The following is a 22,639-nucleotide window of genomic DNA, read 5'->3' as shown; positions in this document are numbered from 1 at the left end:
TCGGCGTATAGTCTGGCCGCCGCCTCGGTGTCTTCAACAGCATACCCATCATTGATGATGGAGTAATTTATCTTGGGGTAGTGGGACTTCAAGATTGACACCGCCTGGGCAACCGCTGCGGTGCTGACTGTCTTGCAATGTTTCCGCACTTGTGCGGGGATGTTCTCAACGCGGGCAGTCAGCTGTAGTGAAGCATTTGGGTCGCCATCTGGATGCAGGTAGCCTAGGGTGGAAGTCACTGCTGCTGATAAGGCCAATAGCCTTCTCGATTCACCCTTCAATCGGCTTTCTAAATCTCTGAACTGGCTGAAGACGTTATAGCAATATGCTAAAATAAAAGGCAGTCGGCAGAGTAATAAGTTAGTCGGTAGAACAATGAATTAGTCGACGCTTATAATTAGCCAGGGATCAAGGACCTACCGCCAAATTCTGTCTTCATTGCAGCAGAAGCCTGAAGAACTTCGTCCTTGGTCTTTTGGATCTCTTTCTCATTCTCTTCAATGGACTTCTAGAGTTCTGTAAACCCAAAGACAAATCTACAAATGAGAGAGAGGACATAAAGGTTAAAGGTTTTCTTACCGGAGTATTTTGAAGACATTTCTTCCGCTCCTTCCTTATGCCTTCCATGGCAGCGAGCAGTCGGGTATTCTCTTCTTCGGCATTCTTCGTCCGAGTAACCGACTCCTCTAGCTGTTTGCGCAGTCGGGCGTTCTCCTTGGCTGTTTTCCATGTACGGCTCTTGGTATTCTCGATTTCTCGGAGCATTCGGGTCTTCTCCGACTGGTCCTCTTTGGCCCGGGTATCGGCTTCCTCGAGCTGCTTCCACAACTCGGTGTTTGCTTTCTCAATAGCTTCAGATCTTCTTGAGGAGGTGACTGAAGCTGCTGAGAGAGCTTGAGATATGTCATCTGCGAGTTGTTTCAACAACTCAAGATTGTCAGCAATAGCGGCGGCCAATTCGGTCTCGAGCCTACGGAACTTCGGGACAATGTCATGGATAAATTCCATGCATGTTCGGTTATGGTCCCTCATCTCCTGCAAGAAGAATAAATTCAAGACGGTAATCAAGAGGGCACTCGGGAGCTTCTCAGGGATCAACTTACTCCAAGGCTCTCGGTGTACTCATGATGGATTTCCTCCAGCCAGTCCCAATCCCAAGCCATTTCATCTAAGTTGATTGTACGATGGTCCCCATCGGCTCTGTAGAACTCCACCTTGCTCAAGTCATTCTCCCAATGTTTACCATCACAGTACAGAGGGTGGATATAGGATGCTCGGTGGTGGTGGGGGGGGGGGGGGGGGGGGGGGGGGGGGGGGGGGGGCTCAGGCCATATTCGGGGCTTGGCCGACTGGTACTAGGAGCATCTAGAGAGGGGTCTAAAGAACAACAGAGTGAGATTGAAGAAAAAGAAACATGATAGGAGTGGATGCAGAAATGTACCTCTAATATTTTCCGACTGGTTGACTGCTATGTCAGCAGTTGGGGAGTTGTGAGGTGCGTCATCCTGGAGCTCCCCTCATGCTTCAACTAACTCCGTGATGCTTGGGAGGGCCAGGATTGTTGGAATCATGACCTCCTCAAACCTGGTGGGCTCTGCCTCGATAGGCAAAGTGTTGATCGCCCTAGGACTATTGATTGGCGAGATGGTTCTTTTCCTGCAGTGATGTTGTAGGAGTCGGATCATGCATGCATAGCAGATGATAAGTCACAAGAACGTACCTGGAGGTGACTTTCATTTTGAGATGGGGTCGAACGATACCACCCCCTGCCTCAGCATGTGGGGTGATGGAAGGGATTGGTCTAGGAGCCCGAGGCTCCCGACTAGTCTCATCATCCGACACCAGTGACCCGAGTGGTTTTGGGTCGCTCTCAGTAAGAGTGGACCAGAACCGTTTTTGGGTCGCAACTTGGAAGGCGCCGGGTTTGGGCGCACTTTTCTTCGAAGATGGTGGGGTGATTTCCTTCCCTCGAGTGGCCTCTGGGGTCTCGGGAAGGGGGTTTGCCCCATCAGCTATCACGCCACCCGAGTGCCTTCCTTCTCCTTCGGTAATAGGAGGCACTCGAGTGGGTGTTGGAGCAGGAGATGGTGGGGCGATTTCCTTCCCTTGAGTGGCCTCTGGGGTCTCGGGAAGGGGGTTTGCCCCATCAGCTGTCTCGGGAAGGGGGTTTGCCCCATCAGCTGTCGTACCACCCAAGTGCCTTATTTCTCCTTCGGTAATAGGAGGCACTCGGGTGGACGTTGGAGCAGTCGGCGCAGGGACCATGCCCTGAACCGTTGGATTGCCACCAGGCGCACGTTGATGGGAGGTTCGGGTCCTCTTAGCCGGATGGCCTGAGGCACTCGGTGCCGTTTGGTGTTTGGAGCCTCTCGGGATGCCCGACCTCTCATCGACTTGGCGCTCATCTTCTTGGATGTCAAACTTCTTCCTTGACTACAAAAGGAAAATGTTGTCCACAAATGACGAGATACATTCAAGAAATCAGCAGATGATGAACAAAGGAGATACATACCTCCGGGCGGGGATTCTCACTACAGTATGGGTGCATCCCGATTGCTGTTACGCCCCTGTCAGTGAGGATGGCATTTAGCCGTTCTTCAATCTCGAACCCGGACAGGACCGCGGGGGCTTTGTGTTAAGGGTCCATGGGCTCGGTGTAGTCAAAGGCGAATGAAGAGCGAAGCTTGAGGGGCTACAGTCAGCGGTGCAAGAAGTTCATTGCAACCCTAGCACCGGTTATCCCACTCTTCATCGCCTCTTCGATAATCTTCAACAACTCTTTGACCTCCATCAATTCCTGACCAGTCGGTTCGGCCCGCCATGCTTGTGATGAGGCCAGGATACGACTGTAGTTGGTTGGAAGTGAAGGGGCAGGGTTGTTGTAATAGAACGATTGGGAGTGCCATCCCTTGTTGGAGGTCGGGAGGGAGTAATCAAGATAAAATTTCTTCCTCCCTTCTTTGAACTGGAAGCCGACACCCCCAATTACCTTGGGTTCTCCCCGAACATTCTGGACTCTAAGGTAGAAAAGATATTTAAAAAGTCCAAAGTGGGGAGGGATACCAAGAAAAGCCTCACAAAAGTGAGAGAAAATGCCCAAGTGCAAGATGGAATTTGGATTCAAGTTTACCAGATCAATTTGATAGAACTTGAGCACTCGACGGAAGAAAACAGAGGTCGGGAGACCAAATCCGCGGGAGAAAAAAGACTAAAAACAACCAGAACTTTGGCATTGGGGAGAGGAAGAGCGGCACCTTTTTCAGCTCTCCATCCGAGGATTGTTTGCGCTAGGAGAAAGCCCTGGGTGACTAGTGTTTCTAGTTGGCTTGTTGATGAAGTAGAAGCTACCCAAAGATTCTGAGGAATCTTCACCTGATCCTCTTCGGAGCTTGATTAGGCCTTTTGGTGAGAGCGATGGGGAGCCATTGCAGCAAGCGTAGGTCGAAGAAAAAGCACTTGGTGGCAAAAAGGTTAAGGCAGAGGTGTCTAAGGAACTTGGCTACTTGACGGCCTACAGATGCTCCATCGTGGGCCGCTCCATGAACCTGCTCATGTACCCGATGGCGAACGTGAGATCCGGCTGGGTATGGACCAGGTAGCGCAAGCTCCTGATCAGTCGCCGGTAGTGTGTGGGGTCGACCTCCTCTGCCATGCTGTCCCGACTAAGCTTGAGCCGCTCCTCCATCGGGGTGTGGGCTGGATTGTAGCCTGTCATGCCACCGAGCTCGAGGATGCGCTTGGCGTAGTGATTTTGGTAGAGGGCGATGCCACTGGCGTCTTAGTGCACTTCAATGCCGAGGTAGAAGCAGAGGAGGCCGAGGTTGCTCATGTCGAACTTGTTCTTCATCTACGCCTTGAGCGCCTCCACTCTGTCTCCTTCAGCGCCGATGATGATGAGGTCATCGACGTAGACGCCGACAAGCAGGACAGAGCGCCCGCTACCCCGTTCGTACACTGCTGCCTCAGGCGCACTCTATTGGAAGTCCATCTTATTGAGCGTGGCGTCGAGCTTCGCGTTCTAGGCTCACGGGGCCTGCCGCAAGCCATAGAGGCTCTTGCGCAGGTGGTACACCTTGCCTTCTCCGGTGACGACGAAGCTCGGTGGCTGGCGCACGTACACCTCCTCCTTGAGGTCGCCGTTGAGGAAAGCAGACTTGACGTCCATGTGGACTCGCCACCCCTCCTGAGCCACCAGCGTGAGGAGGACAAGGACTGACTCCATGCGCGCCACAGGGGCGAAGGCGTCGTCGTAGTTGATCCCCTCTTGCTAGACGTAGCCGCACGCCACTAGCCACGCCTGGTGCTTGATCATCGCGCCCTGCTCATCCTTCTTGAGTTTGAACACCCATTTGAGGGTGATGGGGCGGTGGCCATCGGGCAGCGGCACCAACTCCCAGGTGCGGTTCTGCTCGATGGACTTGAGCTCCTGCTCCATCATCGCCCACCACGCCGGATCACCCTGTGCCTCAGCATAGGTTGTCATCTCACCGGCGTGTGTCAGATGAAGCTAGGCGAAGAGCCACTTTGCCTGCTCTAAAGCAGACTGGTCGCCGAGGATGTTCGCCATCGTGCGGCACCACAGAGGCTCATCATCGTAGTAGGCATCCAGGCGGTCTTCATCGTCCTCCAGCGGAGTCACGAACTCGATCTTAGACTGTCGATCAGTAGGCGAGGTAGGAGATGCCGCGCTTGGGGACGAAGATGGTGTGGTCGGACCGGCTGCTGGTGGAGTTCTTGCGGCCGCCGACCAGTTTCCGGTGGTCCGCTATGGTGCCGATGTGGTCCGCTGCGAAGCTTGAGTGGTCGGCTAGGTTGCCGACGAGCTGCCGATCGCCGCCAATGAGTTGCAGTGGTTGGCGAAACTGGTGGAGTGGTCAGCGAGGCTAGTGTAGTGGTCGACGAGGCTAGTGCAGTGGTTGGCGCGACTCCAGCCCATGCATACTCGATGGTGAAGTCGAGTAGAGCTGCGGCCGATCCATCATCAGCCGCCTTGTCCCATGCCCAGCCACGACCTTTGTCGAACACCACGCCGCGCGCCACTCGCACACGCTGCGTCTCTGGGTCGAACACGCGATAGGCCGTAGCCCCTTCAACGTAGCCGATGAAGACCCCCGGAGGGCTGCGATCGTCAAGCTTGCCAACATGGCCGAGCTCCTTGATGAATGCCAAGCAGTCAAAAACACGCAGATAGCTGACCGCCGGCTTGCGCCCATGCTAGGCCTCATATGGTGTCTTGCCATCGAGAGCCTTGGTTGGCGAGCAGTTCAGCAGGTGAACTGTGCACGGCGATCATCACAGCCTCACCCTAGTAGATCGCCGACATGCCCCACTACTTGAGAAGTGCATGGGCGGTGGTGACCACTGTCTGGTTGCGGTGCTCGCCGCCGCCGTTCTGCTGCGAAGTGTACGGCGCGGAGTAGTGGCGCTGGACCCCTCGTCGGCGTAGTATGCCGTGAACTCGCCGCCGTTGTCCGTGCGTAGCACCCGGAGCTTGCGGCCGCATTCCTTCTCGGCAGCTAATTGGTGGCGCTTGATGGCGTCCGCAGCTGCCGCCTTGGTGTCAAGTAGAACCACCCACATGTAGTAGGACACGTCGTCGACAAGGAGGAGGAAGTAGTGCCGTCCTCCATGTGTGGCCGGAGTCACTAGTCCGTAGAGGTCAGCATGCATGAGCTCCAGCTTCTAATGAAGGAGTTCTCAGGATACTATCAGAAGTGTTTGGCATACGTAGCCCCCAGTTAGCCGTCCCTGTGAAGAATGGAGCTTAAGGATTAGCTACCGTTCCGCGATACTCTGATGTAAGTATGAAATATGAGTATGTTTCGTTATATAATAAAACATTGTCTCTTGATACTATTGTAATTTGTCGATATATGTGTGATTTGACTTTCTGGGCACACATATAGTTAGTACTCACTTTTGTCTTTAAAACTGGGTGTGATAGGCTTTCAATGTTGGCGACTTGGTACTCCGGCGAGTGCAAACCATTGAGGGCCGCAATAAATTAAGTTCTCAGTGGGAAGGCTTCTATGTGGTCTCACAAGTACTATGCCCAGGGGCTTACAGATTGTCAACCAAAGACTGGACATACAGTACAGAAGTCTTGGAACATCGACCAGCTGCAACTGTTTCTACACGTAATTTGGCTGGCTTACAACATTTCCGACTGCTTTAGGCACTCGGGGGCTACATGTAAATTTCTGTTTCCAAGAATTTTTGTACATTAGAAGCATTTTTCGAGTCCTTGTGCACTTTTCAGTTCAATACAAGCACTCAGGAGGTGATTTCATTCTCTAAGGTTTACAGTGTTCGCGGCTATATTTCTTTTCCACATTTCCAAGTTAAGAAGCAGTCGGGGCTAACTATACTTTCGCTTATAAGTCCATTACTGTTCCTGATTATTATAGTCAGGGGCTAACTAGCCATTAACAATTTTAAGAATCAGTCTGTCATCTTTGAAGCAGTCGGAGATGGTATGGACATTCATTTTAAGTATTCGATGTTTCTGACTGCTTTTACTTTCACAATTATGAAACTATAAGCAGTCGGGGGCTAGCTGGGTACTCGGTTATCACAGAAATAACAACACATACAAAGCTGGTTGGGTACATGGATACATGGATATTGTTGAAGACAAATATTCATTTATCACAGAATTTATATTACAGAGAGCCGATTACACGAGTCCGAATACCCTTTAGGGGTCTACATCAAGCTCACTTGTAAATCTAGGACAAGTGGTTCGGCCTCGGCGTATAGTCTGGCCGCCGCATCGGTGTCTTCAACAGCATACCCATCATTGATGATGGAGTAATTATCTCGGGGTAGTGGGACTTCAAGATTGACACCGCCTGGGCAACCGCTGCGGTGCTGACTGTCTTGCAATGTTTCCGCACTTGTGCGGGGATGTTCTCAACGCGGGCAGTCAGCTGTAGTGAAGCATTTGGGTCGCCATCTGGATGCAGGTAGCCTAGGGTGGAAGTCACTGCTGCTGATAAGGCCAATAGCCTTCTCGATTCACCCTTCAATCGGCTTTCTAAATCTCTGAACTGGCTGAAGACGTTATAGCAATATGCTAAAATAAAAGGCAGTCGGCAGAGTAATAAGTTAGTCGGTAGAACAATGAATTAGTCGACGCTTATAATTAGCCAGGGATCAAGGACCTACCGCCAAATTCTAGTCTTCATTGCAGCAGAAGCATGAAGAGCTTCGTCCTTGGTCTTTTGGATCTCTTTCTCTTTCTCTTTCTCTTCAATGGACTTCTAGAGTTCTGTAAACCTAGAGACAAATCAGCAAATGAGAGAGAGGAGATAATGGTTAAAGGTTTTCTTACTGGAGTATTTCGAAGACATTTCTTCCGCTCCTTCCTTATGCCTTCCATGGCAGCGAGCAGTCGGGTATTCTCTTCTTCGACATTCTTCGCCGAGTAACCGACTCCTCTAGCTATTTGCGCAGTCGGGCGTTCTCCTCAGCTGTTTTCCATGTACGGCTCTTGGTATTCTTGATTTCTCGAAGCATTCGGGCCTTCTCCGACTGGTCCTCTTTGGCCCGGGTATCAGCTTCCTCGAGCTGCTTCCACAACTCGGTGTTTGCTTTCTCAATAGCTTTAGATCTCCTTGAGGAGGTGACTGAAGCTGCTGAGAGAGCTTGAGATCTGTCGTCTGTGAGTTGTTTCAACAGCTTGAGATTGTCAGCAGTAGCGGCGGCCAATTCGATCTCGAGCCTGCGGAACTTCGGGACAATGTCATGGATAAATTCCATGCATGTTCGGTTACGGTCCCTCATCTCCTGCAAGAAGAATAAATTCAAGACGGTAATCAAGAGGGCACTCAGGAGCTTCTCAAGGATCAACTTACTCCAAGGCTCTCGGTGTACTCATGATGGATTTCCTCCAGCCTATCCCAGTCCTAAGCCATTTTGTCTAAGTTGATTGTATGATGGTCCCCATCGGCTCTATAGAACTCCACCTTGCTCAAGTCATCCTCCCAATGTTTACCATCATGGTACAGAGGGTGGATATAGGATGCTCGGTGGGGGGGACTCGGGCCATATTCGAGGCTTGGCCAGGAGCATCTGGAGAGGGGTCTGAAGAACAACAGAGTGAGATTGAAGAAAAAGAAACATGATAGGAGTGGATGCAGAAATGTACCTCTGATATTTTCGACTGGTTGACTGCTATGTCAGCAGTTAGGGAGTTGTGAGGTGCGTCATCCTGGAGCTCCCCTGACGCTTCAACTAACTCCATGATGCTTGGGAGGGTCAGGATTGTTGGAATCATGACCTCCTCAAGCCTGGTGGGCTCTGCCTCGATAGGCAAAGTGTTGATCGCCCTAGGACTATTGATTGGCGAGATGGTTCTTTTCCTACAGTGATGTTGTAGGAGTCAGATCATGCATGCATAGCAGATGATAAGTCGCAAGAACGTACCTGGAGGTGACTTTCATTTTGAGACGGGGTCGAACGATACTACCCCCTGCCTCAGCATGTGGGGTGATGGAAGGGATTGGTCTGGGAGCTAGAGGCTCCCGACTGGTCTCATCATTTACACCAGTGACCCGAGTGGTTTTGGGTCGCTCTCAGTAAGAGTGGACCAGAATCGTTTTTGGGTCGCAACTTGGAAGGCACTAGGTTTGGGCGCACTTTTCTTCGAAGATGGTGGGGCAATTTCCTTCCCTCGAGTGGCCTCTGGGTCTTGGGAAGGGGGTTTGCCCCATTAGCTGTCACGCCACCCGAGTGCCTTCCTTCTCCTTAGGTAATAGGAGGCACTCGGGTGGGTGTTGGAGCAGGAGATGGTGGGCGATTTCCTTCCCTCGAGTGGCCTCTGGGGTCTCAGGAAGGGGGTTTGCCCCATCAGCTATCATTCCACCCGAGTGCCTTATTTCTCCTTCGGTAATAGGAGGCACTCGGGTGGACGTTGGAGCAGTCGGCGCAGGGACCATGCCCTAAACCGTTGGATTGCCACCGGGCGCACATTGAGGGGAGGTTTGGGTCCTCTTAGCCAGACGACCTGAGGCACTCAGTGCCATTTGGCATTTGGAGCCTCTCAGGATGCCTAACCTCTCATTGGCCTGGCGCTCATCTTCCTGGATGTCAAACTTCTTCCTTCGACTGCAAAAGGAAAATGTTGTCCACAAATGATGAGATACATTCAAGAAATCAGCAGATGATGAACAAAGGAGATACATACCTTCGGGCGGGGATTCTCACTACAGTATGGGTGCATCCCAATTGCTGTTACGCCCCTATCAGCAAGGATGGCGTTTAGCCATTCCTCAATCTCGAACCCGGACAGGACCTCGGGGACTTTACGGTAAGGGTCCGTGGGCCCGGTGTAGTCAAAGGCGAATGAAGAGCGGAGGGGCTACAGTCAGTGGTGCAAGAAGTTCATTGCAACCATAGCACCGGTTATCCCACTCTTCACCGCCTCTTCGATAATCTTCAACAACTCTTTGACCTCCATCAATTCCCGACCAGTCGGTTCGGCCCGCCATGCTTGTGATGAGGCCGGGATACGACTGTAGTTGGTTGGAAATGAAGGGGCAGGGTTGTTGTAATAGAACAATTGGGAGTGCCATCCCTTGTTGGAGGTCGAGAGGGAGTAATCAAGATAAAATTTCTTCCTCCCTTCTTTGAACTAGAAGCTAGCACCCCTAATTACCTTGGGTTCTCCCCGAACATTCTGGACTCTAAGGTAGAAAAGATATTCAAAAAGTCCAAAGTGGGGAGGGATACCAAGAAAGGCCTCACAAAAGTGAGAGAAAATGCCCAAGTGCAAGATGGAATTTGGATTCAAGTTTACCAGATCAATTTGATAGAACTTGAGCACTCGGCGGAAGAAAACGGAGGTCGGGAGACCAAATTCGTGGGAGAAAAAAGACTCAAAAACAACCAGATCTTCAGCATTGGGGAGAGGAAGAGCGGCACCTTTTTCAGCTCTCCATCCGAGGATTGTTTGCGCTGGGAGAAAGCCCTGGGTGACTAGTGTTTCCAGTCGGCTTGTTGATGAAGTAGAAGCTACCCAAATATTATGAGGAATCTTCACCTGATCCTCTTCAGAGCTTGATTCGGCCTTTTGGTGAGAGCGACGGGGAGCCATTGCAGCAAGTGAAGGTTGAAGAAAAAACACTTGGTGGCAAAAAGGTTAAGGCGGAGGTGTCTAAGGAACTTGGCTACTTGATGGCCTATAGATGCTCCATCGTGGGCCGCTCCATGAACCGGCTCACGTACCCGATGACGAACGTGAGATCTAGCCGGGTATGGACTAGGTAGCGCAAGCTCTTGATCAGTCGTTGGTAGTGTGTGGGGTCAACCTCCTCCGTCGTGCTGTCCCGACTAAGCTTGAGCCGCTCCTCCATCGGGGTGTGGGCTGGATTGCAGCCCATCATGCCACTGAGCTCTAGGATGCGTTGGCATAGTGGGTTTGGTAGAGGGCGATGCCGCTGGCATCTTGGTGCACTTCGATGCCGAGGTAGAAGCAGAGGAGGCCAAGGTCGCTCTTGTCGAACTTCTTCTTCATCTGCGCCTTGAACGCCTCCACTCTATCTCCATCAGTGCCGGTGATGATGAGGTCATCGATGTAGATGCCGACTGAGCAGGACAGAGCGCTCGCTACCCCTGCTCGTACACTGCCGCCTCATGCGCACTCTGTTGGAAGCCCATCTTATTGAGCGTGGCATCGAGCTTCCCGTTCCAGGCTCACGGGGCCTGCCGCAGGCCATAGAGGGCCTTGCGTAGGCGGTACACCTAGCCTTCTTCTCCATCGACGGCGAAGCCCGGTGGCTGGTGCACGTACACCTCCTCCTTGAGGTCATCGTTGAGGAAAGCGGACTTGACATCCATGTGGTGGACTCACCACCCGTCCTGAGCTGCCAGCATGAGGAGGACACGAACTGACTCCATGCGCATCACAGGGGCAAAGGCGTCGTCGTAGTCGATCCCCTCTTGCTAGACGCAGTTGCGTGCCACTAGCCGCGCCTTGTGCTTGATCACCACGCCCTGCTCATCCTTCTTGAGTTTGAACACCCATTTGAGGGTGATGGGGTGGTGGCCATCGGGCAGTGGCACCAACTCTTAGGTGCGGTTTTGCTCGATGGACTTGAGATCCTGCTCCATCATCACCCACCACGCCGGATCACCCTATGCCACAGCATAGGTGGTCGTCTCACCGGCGTGTGTTAGATGAAGCTAGGTGAAGAGCCGCTTTGTTTGCTCTGAAGCAGACTGGTCACCAAGGATGTTCACCATCGTGCGGCACCGCAGAGGCTCATCATCGTAGTAGGCATCTAGGCGGTCTTCATCGTCCTCCAGCGGAGTCACAAGCTTGATCTCAGACTATCGACCAGTAGGCGAGGCATGAGATGCCGCGCTCGAGGACGAAGATGGTGTGGTCGAACCGGCTGCTAGTGGAGTTCCTACGGCCACCGACCAGTTTCTGGTGGTTCGCTACGGTGCCGATGTGGTTCGCTGCGAAGCTTGAGTGGTTGGCTAGGTTGCCGACGAGCTGCTGACCGTCGCCAATGAGTTACAGTGGTCGGCAAAACTGGTGGAATGGTTGGCGAGGCTGGTGTAGTGGTTGGCGAGGCTGGTGCAGTGGTTGATGCTACTCCAGCCCACGCATACTCAACGGTGAAGTCGAGTAGAGCTGCAGTCGATCCATCATCAGCCGCCTTGTCCCACGCCCAGCCGCGACCATTGTCGAACACCACGCCGCGCGCCACTCACACATGCTATGTCACCTGGTCGAACACGCGATAGGCCTTAGCCCCTTCAGCGTAGCCGATGAAGACCCCCGGAGGGCTACGATCGTCGAGCTTGCCGACATGGCCGAGCTTCTTGACGAATGCAAAGCAGCCAAAACGCGTAGATAGCTGACTGCCGGCTTGCGCCCGTGCTAGGCCTCATATGGTGTCTTGCCATCGAGAGCCTTGGATGGCGAGCAGTTTAGCAGGTGCACCATGCACGGCGGTCATCACAGCCTCACCCTAGTAGATCGCCAGAATGCCCCGCTACTTGAGAAGTGCGCGGGCGGTGGCGACCACTGTCTGGTTGTGGCGCTCGACGATGCCATTCGGCTACGGAGTGTACAGCGCAGAGTAGTGGCACTGAATTCCCTCATCGGTGCAGTACGCCGCAAACTCAGCAGCCGTGAACTCACCGCCGTTGTCCATGCGTAGCACCCGGAGCTTGCGGCTGCATTCCTTCTCGGTAGCTATTTGGTGGCGCTTGATGGCGTCCGCAGCTACCGCCTTGGTGTCGAGTAGAACCACCCACATGTAGTGGGACATGTCATCGACAAGGAGGAGGAAGTAGCCCCATCCTCCAGGTGTGGCCGGAGTCACTGGTCTGCAGAGGTCGGCATGCACGAGCTCCAGCTTCTGCTTGGCGCGGAAGCTCTCCTAGCGGGGGAAGGGGAGCCGCCGCTGCTTGGTGAGGATGTAGGTGTCGCAGAACTGCTCCACATGGTTAATGCGTGACATGCCCCACACCATCTCCTTGTTGTCGAGCAGCTTCAGGGCCTCGAAGTTGAGGTTCCCAAAGCGCTCGTGCCACCGCCATGCGTCATCATCGCGGCGGGCTACAAAACACACAGGCTACACCACCTGCATATGGAGAACATAAAGGCGATTGGTGCCTCTGTTCACCTTGGCGAGGAGCCGATGATGGCAATCCCAGATGTGCAGTATCCTGTGCTCTATCTCCACACGCGAGCCATTCTCATCCAGCTGTTGAGGCAGGTGTACCCATGCACCAAGAACAGGGTATGATCCTCTGCTTCTTGCCGCAGCTCAATGCACCTATGCACCAAGAATAGGGTATGATCCTGGCCTCTGCTTGCGCGACATGAGCCTGCCCACCACGGCGTGGAGGAAGGTGGCAGTCCTTGGCCCAATGGCCAGTCCAGCCGCTGTAGAGGTAGGTATCATCCCGGGTCGCCTTGCACTCGGCGGCGGCGCTGCCATCAGCACCAACCTGTGCCCGAGGTCCTTTCTCCTCCTTCTTGCCGCCGCGTGGTCACTGCCGACGCTCCCTGGGTGGACCAGAGCCGGAAGCCTCGTCCTTCTTCTTCTTGAAGGCCCACCACTGCTCGGCGGTGTAGAGCAGCTTGCCTCCGGTGGTACTCGGCTCGGTATGGGGCGCCTCCACGCGATCTTGCACCGCCTTGATCCTCCCGGTGACCTCCTCGATGGAGAGGGTCTCGAAATCGAGAAGCGTCTCGATCACCAGCACAATTTGGGAGTACTTCTTGGGGATGCAGCTCAGGAGCTTTTCCACCGCGCAAGCGTCGGTGATGTCGGTGTCGCCGTTGCGCGCCATCTGCTCCTTCAGGCTAGAAAGGCGAACGGCAAAGTCCTTGACTTACTCACCGGGGTTAAAGGCGAGGCCTTCCCACTCCTGTCGGAGCCGCTGCAGCGTCGCTCGACGGATCTGGTGGTCGTCGAGGCGCACGATGGCGATGGAGTCCTAGGCCTCCTTTGTAGTTGCCTTGTTGGCGAGGGAGGCGCCGATCTCTGGCGGCACGGCGGCGCACAACGCCTCCAACGCCCGCCAATCGTCGTGGAACTCGACATCTCCGAACTCCATCGCGTCCTAGATCTGTCGAGCCTGCATCTTGACCTTCATCAACAGGCTCCACTCATGGTAGTTGATCCTCGTGAGCATCGGCCACAGCGTCCCTGCTCCGGAGTCACGGTAGACGGTCTGCACCACCGGCTGCGCCACCGACGAGCGGCCGCGGCGTCCACGACGCCGCTCTGGTGACGACGACTGAAGACGACGCCCTGCTCGGCTTCGCAACCCGCCGACCGGCTCCCGCTCCATCTCAACACGCAGTGCTGTAGCCGCGGCTGCCGTGGCTTGAGCCACAGCCGCCGCCTGCCTTGCCATCTCGACCGCTGCCGCTGCCTCTGCAGCAGCAAAGCGCGTCGCGCGAACGTCGGCTCCTTTTGCTGCTGCTCCGTCGGGGTTCCTCACCGCACCAGCAGCGGCAGCGGCGGCGTGCGCTCTCTTGATCTGACTGGCGGTGGACATGGCTGCTCACCGGACTCTCAAGAACCTCGGCTCTGATACCGGTTGTTGGCAAGGAACGATGAGATGGATCTCAGATTCAGATTGGATCTGGGAAAGCCAGAGGGCAGCTTGGCCTCGACCGCTCATTGGAATCGGAAATGCAATGACTTGTTTGTATAATAGCATTGTTCCTGCTTTTATGGGTAAGAGACATAGAACATCTTTTACTTTTCTACTTGCTCAAGTATATCCTAGCCACTAAAATAGATGCTGAGCATAGTGCAAAAGTAAACTGGCCGAAAAAGTAAGATAAGTACCGACCACTCGGCGCCGTAGTACGCGTAGGTGAACGCCCGCGGGTGGCTTGCAGCTCTGCGGGTCCCGTACTCGCCGGTGCAGCAGCACTGCGGCGACCCGAACGCCTGGCACGCGCTCTTGCACGCCACGGCGCTGGTGCCCGACGTGACGCGCAGTTCGGCAGGGCACGCACCGTGTACTGCTGTCAGTGGATAATTAGAGGAGACTAAATAAGTGGACTCCGATCCGCGTACTGCCAGTCGCCGGCCGCGCGGGGTAGTCCAAAGCTAGTCCTCTTAAAGTTAAGAGGATTTGCCACGCCATCGCAACACACAACGCTTGTCCGGCTGTCCGCGTACACACCAGTGCATGTGCTGCGTATGCATATACATCACTGTCCTGGTACCAAGCAAGTGAAGTCCAGGTGCGCGCGGTTGTACGTCTGCGGCAGTCAACACATGCAGTACGGCCGCGGTAGGCATTAGCATCGCTTGTCCGCGTACAAGCCCTTGCGACCTCATCGATCGTGACATGCATGGCAGCGTTGCATTACCAAGAAAGAAATCGTTTGGGGCTTTTGCTTCTTCGAGTCTAGTCACCGACGCACCGGTTTCACACGGGAGCCGAGCTACACAAGGAAACACACAAGAAACCTGATTCGTTTTGCATAAATGCCCAAGCGACAAAATATACAACTGCGTGCAGCAGATCTGATCAAAGTTATTATATTCAGAATTACCGTCAGTGCTTCCTGAAAACATATATAGGAACATTTACAGGTTGAGAACTTTTCAGCTGTCCAACAAAGCATTCCAGAAGTTGCTGTGCATCAAATGCATATGCAAGCAAAGAATACGAACATTTGCGTTCAACCTAGTTGAACTAATAATAAGGAAAATTATGTTTTTTCTTGCACCAAATCTACAATCGAAATGAGGACAAAATGTAATTGCAAAGGGTTCAGCTAAAAGGAAACAGAAATAAGTGGTCAAGATGGTAACACTACCACACAGAGCCTTCTAGCTCATAGTCACAGAAAACTGGAGTCAAAGGCATCGACTCTAAACCCAGAAACATCATCCCCAATCCAGGAATGCGGGATTATTTTCGACCCTGCCTTATAATAAAAAAAACTTTTGCTATTAAACTGCCTGAGATTCAGTATGCACAGATCATAAATTAAAGTTGACCTCAATCTTGCTGCAATTAAAACCGCACAATCTTGTTGTATTCATTAAACCACCCAGCAGCTCTGATTTAACATGAAAAAAAATATTCTGTTACAATGATCAAACTAAATCCTTTACAAGTGCCCGACGGCTCGAGAGCAAAGAAGTGGAGATATAATATAATTACAGCTTCTCTTATTGAACATAATAATATCTTGATGCACAGAACATTAGCTGAGAAAAGCAATGTCATAATCCGCCACCAGTTTCAGAACATACAGAGATTATCAAGAACCTCAAGTAGGGTGTAGTAAAACTGCATCATGACACCCAGGCCCGCTACAGGACTCTCGTTTACCAGGCTGGACTCTTGTAACGAAAGATATATCACGTAAAGGATAACGCATATTCTAAGAAAACTAGCTAGAGCAGCCAGTACTTTGAAAGGCATGTCCGGCCTGGGATGTTTTCTCTTTCGTAAAACCCAGAGACATACTGGGATTATTAACAGCAGGCACAACCAAAAGTAGGTCACTCGTTCCACTAACAATGGCAAGAAAAAGTTGAGGGTCCAATGATAGCCCTACGTCATTCGTAAATGCTTCAAACATACAAACAACTGCTGCTAAAACCATGACAGCAGAGACTCTGAGATAATTGCCGCGATGTCTTATGGGTATAGTTGGTAGACTGGCATGTATAAGCAGGCATGTTGCAATTGCGGAGTGATAAAATGATAAGGTATTTGCTTCAACATAACTCAGCAAATAAGACTCCCCATCAAACGGTGCCATGCCCGTCTTCTCGCTGCCAGGTGGAGTGAAAGCAGCAGCGAATGAAGCAGCTGCAATAAGCACAGAGAGACATAACATTAACATGGTCTGGCACACACTGGAGAATCTGCTGGATTTCTTACCGTCTTCCAAGCAATGATTGTATCTCAGATTTCCAGCCAAGTTGCATGGAATGGAATAAGCTTCACAGCAGAAGAAGGACAATTCCATGTAAATATCCATGAACTGCATAAAAAGGGAATAATATTATAAGACCAAAAAGAAAAGGAGAAGTTGAAAGTGAATGATGAAGGGAAATACCACTGAGAATGAATATTTATGGGCATTCTCATTCCAGTGTTGGGGGAGCCCATATTCACATGGGCCAACTCCCCCTCGAAGAGGCCCAATAGGAGTCAGTGTAGTGACTTATCAATTCACGCCCACCAAGGGGCCGCATGTAAATTACCATTGCCTATATATAATGCCAAGAGCATGAGGGCCAATGGACTCTCCTCTCACACACATTTTTCGCAATCCCTAGCCACCGCCTCACTCTCCCCCCTCACGTGTTGGAACGTTCACCGCAGGGCCTTCTTCGCAGAGCCTCCGCACCAGACCTTCGTTGTGGAGCCTTCTCCGTGGAGCCTTCGTCATGTAGCCTTCTCCGCGGAGCCTTCACCCAGAACAATCATCGGGCCTCCGTTCGGAACCTTTGTCTGAGACCTTCATCGGGAGACCTTCTCCCACCGGCCTTAGCCGGGGGGCCTTCTCCCGCCGGCCTTCGTCGGGGCACCTTCTCCCGCCGGCCTTCACCGGGAGACCTTCTCCCGTCGGCCTTCGCTGGGGGGCCTTCTCCCGTCGGCCTTCATCAGAAGACCTTTTCCAACTAGCCTCCACAGAGGAGGCTTCACCTCTCAACCTTGTTCGGGACGCTTATCCCAACTGTTAGGTTTAATGCACCAACCAAGTGAACCCAAAAGCTTAAGCGTTTGAGAAGAGGTGGGCAATCCACTAATACTTCACAAACACCAACATCCAGGCAACACCTAGCGGTGTGAATCCCTTATGGTTAATAATACCAAGGTTCACCCTAATATCCATCATAAGAAGGATGAAGCCCAATACATGCACATGCTTTACAGCCAGGTGCCTGTTTAGTTCCCAAAATTTTGCAAAATTTTTCAAGATTCCCCGTCACATCGAATCTTTGGACGCATGCATGAAGCATTAAATATAAATAAAAAATAAAACTAATTACACAGTTTAGACGAAATTCACGAGACGAATCTTTTAAGCCTAATTAGACTATGATTGGACACTAATTGCCAAATAACAACGAAAGTGCTACAGTACCATTTCGCCAAAAATTTCGCCAACTAAACAAGGCCCAGATGTAGTGGTGTGTTTCCTTCACTATCGCCAGCATTCATTATACTCGTGAACTTTGGGTTAACACAGATGTACCACACAACAGTAGCCCTCCCGAATTCGACAACGCAATGCAAAATACTTCTATGTTTCTTGTCAACCAACTCATCGCAGCTCGGGCATATCTCCATGATCTCACGGATAATTTTTGAGTAACCTGCTATAGCAGCATAGTGCACAGGATACAGACCATCATCATCTGGAATGTAAGCAAGCAAGCTGTTGACCAGTAAAAGTTTTACCACTCCAGTATTCCCAACTGACGCTGCATAGTGAAGGGCAGTTCTTCCAGAGCTGTCAGCCTTTCGCGCAAGTGTTGGCTCCCAGCGTTGCAGGGACTCACACATTTCTTGAGCTATAAAAAAAAGAAAAGATTACCACTACAGTAAAAGAGAACACTTAACACTTGAGGCCTGTTAGGTAGAGCTCAGAGTTGAATGCAGGAGGAGCTCTGGCGTACAAACAGTATATCATAGACAAATGATTCTATGCTGATTTTCTCAAATAATATAGGAGGCTAGGAGCTGAAAAAAACTAACTTCTCCTTATTTACTTCCCGCATAGAATCACTTCTTACATATAGTTTATCCTAAGAATCAATTTCAGCCACGTAATCACTTTTCTAAGAGAATCACTACACACATAGAATACGTAAAAAAGAGGTCTACCAAAAATAGCCTTCGTGCTTCAAATTGAGGAAAGTGGAGTTGAGGGAATAGACACAAAACACTACCAATTCTACAAATGCATTTTCTATTTCTATAAGAAAATATCCTTGTTTTTGTATATGATATTGCACAAAAGATCAAAGATAAAAAATAAAGTATATACATAATAAACACAAAACAGATATGGCATGTAGCAAATGTGTCGGAAAGAACTCATGTCACCATACCCTTTCTAGCAAAACTGCAGGATGCAGTGCAGTTTGTCCATCTCTGGTCCAGCGTCACTACGCCAGATTCGTACTGTAGGAACGGGGGCATTTTTACTGTAGGGGCGGCTGGGCTTGGAGACGCCCCTACAGTGGGCGTCCCCGGCCCCAGCAGCCCAGCCGCCCCTACAGATGTCACTGTAGGGGCGGCTGGTAACCTGAGCCGCCCCTACAGTTGGGGTTGATCTGTAGGGGCGGCTCAATCACCAGCCGCCCCTGCAGCAGATGTCACTATAGGGGCGGCTGGTAACCTGAGCCGCCCCTACAGTTAGGGCTGATCTGTAGGGGCGGCTCAATCACCAGCCGCCCCTGCAGTTATGACTGTAAGGGCAGCTCAATCACCAGCCGCCCCTACTGATGGCGCACGAATAAATAGCAGCCACCCTCTTCTTTCACCTCGGGACATACTCTTCTACACACAAAAAAAAGGTTGGGAGGCCTTGGGCTCCTCCTAAAAATTGCTCTACTAAGGGGGAGGTTTTGATCTCAAATTCTTTGGTGGAGAGGCTCTAAAAGGTAAGGAAATGCGTCTCCAACTCTTTATTTAAGTTTAAATTGTTGGTTAGTGAGTAATTTGATTTGAGGTTTTCTCTTTCTTCCATGGAGCTTGAGCTAGTTATGAGTGAAATTAGACCCTAATTTTCACTATACTAGGATAAATTAGGTAGGAAAGTAAGATTGCACCCTTTATTAGTACATCTTTGTTGATTTTAGTGTAGTATTAGTGAAGTTTGATGCATGTGTCATGAAACCCTATATCTAGATCTAGGATTTTGTTTTTTTTTTCTTTTTCAATTTTTCCTTTATGTGACTAGGGTTTGCATGTAGGTGAATGTGTAAGATTTTAATTGTTGCTAATGTGTAAAATATCCTCTACCATGGCTACTAATTATCATTTAATATTTATTTTGATTCCTTTATATAATGTGTGTTTTTAATTAGTTATGGATAAATAGGCCATTAATTAATTATCCTCTACCATGAAATTGGAATGGAGTTTGCATGAAAGGTAGTGGATGAAATATTAAATGTTGCTAATTGTTTTATGTGAAATTGTTTATTTGAACCAATTAATTTATATTTTAAAATATTTATGCATTAATAGTCAATTAATTAACTATCCTCTACTACCATAGTGCGTGTCTCAGGTATATACAATTATTCTCGAGTAATATTCTTTCTTTGGTTATTTTGTTTCTATAAGATGGACTACAGGAACTCTTGGATGTATGGTTCGTTAAGACACGACGCTCTTTTCCGTGATGAGGTGGACAAATTCATCAAAGCCGCAGAGAAGCATGCAACGACGTTGAAAGAGAATAGCGACACGATTATTTGTCCCTGCAAAGATTGCAAGAACCTTATTGCATTTCAAGATGTGAGTACCATCAAAGAACATCTTATTAGAAGAGGATTTGTTCCGGACTACACAGTGTGGATTCATCATGGTGAAACAGTGGTTGTTGATGACAGCGATGATGATCTAGCTGATGAAGCTGAAACCCAAGCATACTTGTCCCGATTCACAGACGATCTTGAGCAACAAATGGATCGTGACTATGGTAATCAACAAGGTGGTGGCTTTGGCAATGAACAAGGTGGTGGCTTTGGCAATGAACAAGGTGGTGATGATGCTGGTGGTGCCAGCAATGATGACGAAGCACGTGAGGGGGATGCAGATGACGGTGACAACTTAGACAAAATGCTTAGGGCCTTTGGACCAGAAATATTAGAAAAGAGCAAGAGAGGTCTAGAAAATCTTGAGAGGGTGACAAAAGCATCGAAGAAGACTGTGTATGATGCTGAGAAGGGTTGTCCGACATACTTCACACTGCTACGTTTTGTGCTTGAGCTACTCATCCTGAAGGCTAAGTACGGCTGGTCGGACTGCAGTTTCGATGATCTGTTGTGCCTCATGTCACGGTTGCTCCCACGGCCAAACACAGTTCCCGCCAACACATACCAAGCGAAGAAGGTTATAAGTCCACTCACATTGGGGGTTGAAAAAATCCATGCATGCCCCAACCACTGTATCCTTTTTCGACGTGGCACATCGTTCGAGACTTTAGATACATGTCCTAGGTGTGGGGCTAGTCGGTACAAGAACAATGACCTTCAAAGTGGGGTGGAAGCCTCCACAGGAAAGAGGAAGAAGGGTGGGAAGAAGGTGGTGCAAGAATCTCAGCCCCTAGAGGAAACTCCATTAGGCAACGATACAAATAAGAGAAGAATTCCTGCCTTGGTTATGTGGTACTTGCCAGTGATCGACCGCTTAAGGCGTATGTTCCTAAACCCTAAGGAAGCCGCACTGATGACATGGTGGGATGATGAGCGCAAGGTGGATGATGATACGATCGCACACCCGGCTGATTGTAGCCAGTGGCAAGCGTTCGATGCCAAGTACAAAGCAGAATTTAGTGATGACCCACGGAATGTATGGTTTGGCTTGAGCACCGATGGAATGAATCCCTTCAATGAGAGGATGACCGACCACAGCACATGGCCAGTCATCTTGACCATGTACAACCTCCCAACATATTTGTGTCAGAAGAGGAAGTACCTTCTCCTCACCATTCTTATCTCCGGCCCCAAACAACCAGGCATTGATATAGACGTGTTCTTGGAGCCTCTGATGCAAGAAATGGAGAGGCTATGGAGGTATGGGGAGCCGATGTACGATGCGTTCCGGCAGGAGGACTTCATATGCAAAGCAATAATATTTGTTACTACCAATGATTACCCCGCGCTGTTTGCCCTGTCTGGACAGTTCAAAGGCAAGACTGGATGCTTAGTCTGTTTAGATGGTACTAAATGGGTGTTCCTAGATGGATCCAGGAAGATAGTTTACATAAGGAACCGGTGCTTCTTAAAGACAGGTCATAAGTACCGTAGCAAATTATACCTAAGATACTATGGCAACATCCCGGAGGATGAACCCCCTCCAGAGAGACGTCATAATGGAGAACATGTGTTCAGAATGGTCCAAAACATACACGTCGTCTATGGAAAGAAGAATCCGAATGGAACGATCAGAGATAGAAGCACACCTCCCATCGAAGGTGTACCATTTAAGAAGCAATCGATCTTCTTTCAGTACCTACCTTATTGGCCAGACTTGGAGGTTCCACATGCCATTGATGCAATGCACGTGTAGAAGAATGTCTTTGAGAGTCTCATGGCTACCTTGATGGAAACGGGCAAGTCAAAGGATGGTCTCAGATCACAGAAAGACATGGTGCAGCTGAACGTGATGCGGGAGCTTTGGCCGGTACAGCAGGATAATGGCAAGTACAGTCTTCCCGCGGCTAGCTTCAACCTAACCCTAGAAGAGAGGAGAGCTATATGCAATTTCCTTAGGGGGGTCAGAGTGCCAACTAGGTTTTCGGCGAACCCGAAGAAGCTAGTGTCGATGAAGGACCTATCATTAACATACTGTAAGGCTCACGATTGTCATGTGATGCTGACAGTGTTCCTACCAATTGCAATCAGGGCTATAAAGCCAGAGTTCCTAAAGATGGCCATCACCCGCATGTGCTACTTCTTTTCGAAGATCTCACAGAAGACGATTCGCAGGCAAGAGCTGAGTGACCTACATGAATTCATGGTGGAGACCCAGAACTAGCTAGAGATGTGTTTACCTCCCGCTTTTTTTGATATAATGGTACATCTCATGATTCACCTGGTACATCAGATCGAGGTGCTGGGCCCTAGCTTCTTGCATGAAATGTGGTCCTACGAGCGGTTCATGTCGGTTCTAAGCCGATACGTGCATAACCGAACACACCCAGAGGGCTCCATGATAGAGGGTTACAATTCTGAAGAAGTTGTCGAGTGCTGCCAAGAGTGGCTAAAAGTACAGAGAGGGATTGGTAATCCCGATTCTCGTCACAAGGGAAGGCTAGCTGGGAAGGGCACAAGTGGTAGGAAAGTGTTCCTTGACAATGATTACAGAGAGGTGAGTCGGGCGCATTATAGTGTCTTGCAGAGTATGGCAGTGATGCAACCGTACATTGATGAACACATGGCTA

The 22,639-nt window shown here is 50.5% G+C and overlaps 1 pseudogene; it reads right to left on the bottom strand.

The window, feature by feature from the left end:
• Window positions 1-14,150: 14,150 nt before the first annotated feature.
• Window positions 14,151-18,024, bottom strand: LOC136510306 (uncharacterized; annotated as a pseudogene).
• Between the last annotated feature and the right edge of the window lie 4,615 nt (window positions 18,025-22,639).

This window comes from Miscanthus floridulus, chromosome 16 (assembly GCF_019320115.1).
Source record: "Miscanthus floridulus cultivar M001 chromosome 16, ASM1932011v1, whole genome shotgun sequence".
Lineage (NCBI taxonomy): Eukaryota > Viridiplantae > Streptophyta > Magnoliopsida > Poales > Poaceae > Miscanthus > Miscanthus floridulus.
The sequence above is the reverse complement of the archived record's forward strand: the minus strand, read 5'-3'. Positions and strand labels throughout refer to the sequence as shown.